Genomic DNA, 6,495 nt, shown 5'->3' with positions numbered 1-6,495 from the left:
GAGAGAAACAAAAACACATAGGTAAATTATATAAAAGGAGGGAGAGGGAAGGGGAGATGGACAGACATGAGTAAAAAGTGGCAGAATAGATGGATGACAGATAGCTGTAGTTGTCTTAGGGGGACTGGCTAATGGAGGACAAATATCAACAAGAAGAAAAGGATAGACAGAGGAAAAGAGAAAAGGTGAGCACGAAGTGGAAGATAAGAGCATGGCCCTGCCCAGAAACAACCCCTACCCCTAGAGCCGTGTAGACCTGGAGGAATTGGATAGGTGTATAAACAATACGTACATTTCCCTCCTATTGGCTAGCAGGATTAAGCACGTTCCGACTATGTATGGAAGAATGTTGGGAATTTCTTGGTTACACCGTCAGTCTGACAGTCCCAAACGGAGGTTTTCAGATTGTATCCCTTATTTATCAAAGTATCAGAGAACGTCTCATCAGATAGTTGTGTATTTTGTAGTAGTGTGTGTAGCCACGTCTGAGTGTGATTTGTGTGTACCTATATATTCTGTCCACAATTCCAGTTTGAAGTGGGTCTGCTTGTGGCGGTGGTGTTGTCTGTGTAGGTGTGTCTGAGGCATCTGTACACAGGCATGCATTCTGATCTGGTGAGTCTCTTCCTCTGCTCTGCCCCGACAGCACTATATAAAGTACTGTATAAAACATTCAGACCCAATACAGTATTTATTATTCATACTGTATGTCTGGCTGGCACTGTTAGCTAGGGGGACCTGCCTTTCACTTTGACATTCATCATGCCATTACATAAGAATAAGTAGTTCATTATGACCTGTAAAGTTGAGATAACAGAGGTTCCAGAGCAACACTCAGACCAGAGGAGGCTGGTGGGAGGAGCTATAGGAGGACAGGCTCATTGTAATGGCTGGAATGAAATAAATGGAACGGTATCAAACATATGGAAACCAAATGTATGACTCTGTTACAMTAATTCCATTCCAGCCATTACAATGAGCCTGTCTCCTATAGCTCCTCCCACCAGCCTCTTCTGACTCAGACTAGCACTTCATCACCATAAAGACCACGTCACCCTTCAGGCTACTATGAATATGTCTGTCTAAGCAGTTGCAAAAATGTATCAAATACATGTACAAAATATACACTCCCCCTCCCTGCTGGTTTCAGGATGTGATCTGTGGTGCTTTAATCTCAGCCACATTGATAGTGGTCACCTATCCATACTGAGAAACATTTGACCGGCTCCAGCTCACCTCCCCACTCGGGGCATTGGTACTGGTCTTCTTCCTGAGCTACACCTACCCCAAGCTGGACCAGTACACCACCATCCTGGAGGTGAATGCAGGCTGTTCTGTGGGCTACTGGGTAAATGAGAGGCTGGGGGTGACGTTTAAGCCCCAGGMGGTGCTACCCGTACCCCTGCCAGCACTGACACTGGGTGGCTTAGCCCTGYGCAGTGCCGCTTTGTGGTGGGTGTTGTGGCGTCTCGACAGATGGTGAAGACAGCCAGTCTGTAGGTGCTGTACTCCTGCTATGYACTGTCAGTCAAAGACAGACGTAAGGAGAAGGAAGGAGATTGAGGTGCCATATAAATTCACCACCTATACATTCATAGGCCTGGTCCACTCTATTCTGGTCAATAGACTGTTCATAGTACTGGGACCACTATGACCCAATGCTGTTACTATATAACATGAATGATGACAGGATTCTAGCAAGTGTTGTATAAAAATGTGCCTTGTATATTTGTGACATTTGTACATTGATTCTYTATTTCACACATTGTGTAACTTTGAAAGACTGAAGACAAATAAAAATAATCTGAATTACACMAATTTTATTTGCAACATGTTATTTGCATTATTTGTTATTTGACCGGTTTATCCCTTCACTTTTGTAAGTTCTTCATATCTCCTTCCTCTCACTACCACAACCATACCTAAGCAACATCTGCATAATTACAGTACTGCATTGTACAGTATGTCAGAGTTTATGTCCTGTTGTATCTTTCATTAAGTAGATGAAGCTCCGCCCAAGAGCATTCGCCCACCTAACAAGACCATGTAAGTCAAAAATAAAACCTGTTGAACAACAGCTGTGGCTTCCTGTTATTTACACTCATACAGCATATAGGCCTATTGCACTGTAAGACAAACCTTTAATGTAAATGACTGGAATTGAAATGATTGCTCAGAGCAATGTCTTTCAATGGTACAGTATATGGGTTAAAAGCTCATGTGAAACAGGACTGCAGTGAATTCACAGACTGATGTCTCATGTACATTTTAATTACCATGGAGATAAAAATAGCCCCATTTTATGTAGTGCTTCTGAAAATATCAGACCTCTTTCCAATTTTGTTACATTACAGCCTTATTCTAAAAAAAAAAAAATGTTTTTAAAGATCCCCTCAATCTAACACACAATACCTATAATGACAAAGCGAAAACAGGTTTTTAGAAAATGTATAAAAAATGTAAAATACAAATATCTTCAGACCCTTTGCTATGAGACTCGAAATTGAGCTCAGGTGCATCCTGTTTCGATTGATCATCTTGGATGTTCTACAACTTGATTGGTGGTAAATCCAATTGATTGGACATGATTTGGAAAGGCACAAACCTGTCTATACAAGATCCCACATTTGACAGTGCATGTCAGAGCAAAAACAAGCCATGAGGTCGAAGGAATTGTCCGTAGAGCTCCGAGTCAGGATTGTGTCGAGGCACAGATCTGGGGAAAAAATGTCTGCAGCATTGAAGGTCCCAAAAACACAGTGGCCTACATCATTCTAAAATGAAGACGTTTGGAACCACCAAGACTCTTCCTAGAGCTGGCACCTTGCCAAATTGAGCAATCGGGAATGAAGGGCCTTGGTCACGGAGGTGACCAAGAACCGATGGTCAACCATCTCTGCAGCACTCCACCAATCAGGCCTTTTGGTAGAGTGGCCGGACGGAAGCCACTCCTCAGTAAAAGGCACATGACTGCCCGCTTGGAGTTTGCCAAAAGGCACCTAAAGACCCTCAGAAACAAGATTGAACTGATTGAACTCTTTGGCCTGCATGCCAAGCATTCACATCTGAAGGAACCAGGCACTATCCCTACGGTGAAGCATGGTGGTGCAGCATCATGCTGTGGGGATGTTTTTCAGCAGCAGGGACTGGGAGACTAGTCTTTCGAGGAAAGATGAACGGAGCAAAGTAACGAGAGATCCTTGATGATAACCTGCTCCAGAGCGCTCAGGACCTCAGACGGGGCGAACATTCCTAAGCACACAGCCAAGACAACGCGGAGTGGCTTCGGACAAGTCTTTGAATGTCCTTGAGTGTCCCAGCCAGAGCCCAGACTGAAACCCAATCGAACATCTCTTGAGAGACCTGAAAATAGCTGTGCAGCGACACTCCCCAGCCAACCTGACAGAGCTTGAGAGGATCTGCAGAGAAAGATTTGAGAAACTCCCCAAATAGAGGTGTGCCAAGCTTGTAGCATCATACCCAAGAAGACTTGAGGCTGTAATCGCTGACAAAAGTGCTTCAACAAAAGTACTGAGTAAAGGGTCTGAATACTATGTAAATGTGATATTTCCTTTAAAAATATATTATACAGTGGGGAGAACAAGTATTTGATACACTGCCGATTTTGGCAGTTTTTCTACTTACAAAGCATGTAGAGGTCTGTAATTTTTATCATAGGTACACTTCAACTATGAGAGACGGAATCTAAAACAAAAATCCAGAAAATCACATTGTATGATTTTTAAATAATTAATTTGCATTTTATTGCATGACATAAGTATTTGATCACCTACCAACCAGTAAGAATTCCGGCTCTCACAGACCTGTTAGTTTTTCTTTAAGAAGCCCTCCTGTTCTCCACTCATTACCTGTATTAACTGCACTGTTTGAACTCGTTACCTGTATAAAAGACACCTGTCCACACACTCAATCACACAGATTCCAACCTCTCCACAATGGCCAAGACCAGAGAGCTGTGTAAGGACATCAGGGATAAAATTGTAGACCTGCACAAGGCTGGGATGGGCTACAGGACAATAGGCAAGCAGCTTGGTGAGAAGGAACAACTGTTGGCGCAATTATTCGAAAATGGAAGAAGTTCAAGATGACGGTCAATCACCCTCGGTCTGGGGCTCCATGCAAGATTTCACCTCGTGGGCATCAATGATCATGAGGAAGGTGAGGGATCAGCCCAGAACTACACGGCAGGACCTGGTCAATGACCTGAAGAGAGCTGGACCACAGTTCTCAAGAAAACCATTAGTAACACACTACGCCGTCATGGATTAAAATCCTGCAGCGCACGCAAGGTCCCCTGCTTAAGCCAGTGCATGTCCAGGCCTGTCTGAAGTTTGCCAATGACCATCTGGATGATCCAGAGGAGGAATGGGAGAAGGTCATGTGGTCTGATGAGACAAAAATAGAGCTTTTTGGTCTAACTCCACTCGCCGTGTTTGGAGGAGAAGAAGTATGAGTACAACCCCAAGAACACCATCCCAACCGTGAAGCATGGAGGTGGAAACATCATTCTTTGGGATGCTTTTCTGCAAAGGGAGACAGGACGATGCACGTATTGAGGGAGGATGGATGGGGCCATGTATCGCGAGATCTTGGCCAACAACCTCCTTCCCTCAGTAAGAGCATTGAAGATAGGTCGTGGCTGGGTCTTCCAGCATGACAACGACACGAAACACACAGCCATGGCAACTAAGGAGTGGCTCCGTAAGAAGCATCTCAAGGTCCTGGAGTGCTAGCCGTCTCCAGACCTGAACCCAATAGAAAATCTTTGGAGGGAGCTGAAAGTCCGTATTGCCCAGCGACAGCCCCGAAACTGAAGGATCTGGAGAAGATCTGTAGGGAGGAGTGGGCCAAAATCCCTGCTGCAGTGTGTGCAAACCTAGTCAAGAACTACAGGAAACGTATGATCTCTGTAATTGCAAACAAAGGTTTCTGTACCAAATATTAAGTTCTGCTTTTCTGATGTATCAAATACTTATGTCATGCAATAAAATGCAAATTATTACTTAAAAATCATACAATGTGATTTTCTGGATTTTTGTTTTAAGTTCCGTCTCTCATAGTTGAAGTGTACCTATGATAAAAATTACAGACCTCTACATGCTTTGTAAGTAGGAAAACTGCAAAATCGGCAGTGTATCAAATACTTGTTCTCCCCACTGTATATGGAATCCATTTAAGAATAAGGCGTAATGTAACAAAAATGTGGAAAAGGTCAAGGGGTCAATACTTTCCGAATGCACTGTACCAGCCAAAAGTTTCTATGGTTACTTCATACACTGATGTACATTTGTCCCAGAAATACCTTGCATGATATCAACTGAACAATTAATTTGGGCCCGAATCCTAACTTTTGCACTTTACTCATCTCAAGCTTTCAATGTGATGTCAACGGGAGATTTGCGTGAAAACGTGAGTTCCGCTGGAGCGGGTTGGGCCTGTACTCTGCTGGAGCTGGGAACCCTGTGTTGGGATGGACTGGGCATGAGTAAATGAACCCGTGTTGGGATGGACTGAGCATGAGTAAATTAACCTGTGTTGGGATGGTGAGCATGAGTAAATGAACCGTGTTGGGATGGACTGAGCATGAGTAAATGAACCCGTGTTGGGATGGACTGGGCATGAGTAAATGACCCGTGTTGGGATGGACTGGGCATGAGTAAATGAAACCCGTGTTGGGATGGACTGGGCATGAGTAATGAACCCGTGTTGGGATGGACTGAGCATGAGTAAATGAACCCGTGTTGGGATGGACTGAGCATGAGTAATTAACCTGTGTTGGGATGGACTGACATGAGTAATTAACCGTGTTGGGATGGACTGGGCATGAGTAAATTAACCCGTGTTGGGATGGACTGGGCATGAGTAAATTAACCCGTGTTGGGATGGACTGGCATGAGTAAATGAACCCGTGTTGGATGGACTGAGCATGAGTAAATTAACCTGTGTTGGGATGGACTGAGCATGAGTAAATTAACCTGTGTTGGGATGGACTGAGCATGAGTAAATTAACCTGTGTTGGATGGACTGAGCATGATAAATTAACCTGTGTTGGTTGATGAGTTGGTGGTCTTTCAAGTTCGGTGTGTGTCTGGGTTGACATCACACCCAGGGTGTGGTTGTGACATCACAGGAAGGACTCGATGTCGATGTCCAGGGCGGAGCATGGCATGGTAGCTCAAAGTGGTTGATGACATTAGGGTGAAGGACCCAGGCGTCCTATGCTCTTCCCGCGTGCAAAGATCTCAGCACAGCGACCAGGGAAGAAGGTGGAATCTGAAGTGGGAAACAGAAGAGGGGGTGATGAGGCTTCTCAGTGGTCCAGTGAAATAACGTTAAAAGTGTAGTCTCTGAATAAATGTTCCACAGAAGAGAGAGACTCAAGAGATAATGAGATATAACTTATTCTCAGATGTGTGGAATAGTTAGTCACTTTAATAACTCTACTCTACCTACATGTACATTTTACCTCGACAC

At 44.2% G+C, this 6,495-nt stretch overlaps 1 protein-coding gene across 2 annotated transcripts in view; it reads right to left on the bottom strand.

Moving 5' to 3' along the window:
- Positions 1-6,495, bottom strand: part of LOC111949662 (phenylalanine--tRNA ligase beta subunit) — a 30,114-nt gene that overhangs the window by 1,201 nt on the left and 22,418 nt on the right. The window contains exon 17 of one of the 2 annotated variants that reach the window (XM_023967012.2): positions 5,838-6,031. The exons of the other annotated variant lie outside the window; for it this stretch is intronic. The gene's annotated coding sequence lies outside the window, so the exon portion shown is untranslated. Of the gene's footprint in view, positions 1-5,837; positions 6,032-6,495 lie in introns of those variants that run through there. 2 annotated transcript variants of the gene reach the window in all.

This window comes from Salvelinus sp. IW2-2015, linkage group LG22, assembly GCF_002910315.2.
Source record: "Salvelinus sp. IW2-2015 linkage group LG22, ASM291031v2, whole genome shotgun sequence".
NCBI classification, from domain to species: domain Eukaryota; kingdom Metazoa; phylum Chordata; class Actinopteri; order Salmoniformes; family Salmonidae; genus Salvelinus; species Salvelinus sp. IW2-2015.
The sequence above is the reverse complement of the archived record's forward strand: the minus strand, read 5'-3'. Positions and strand labels throughout refer to the sequence as shown.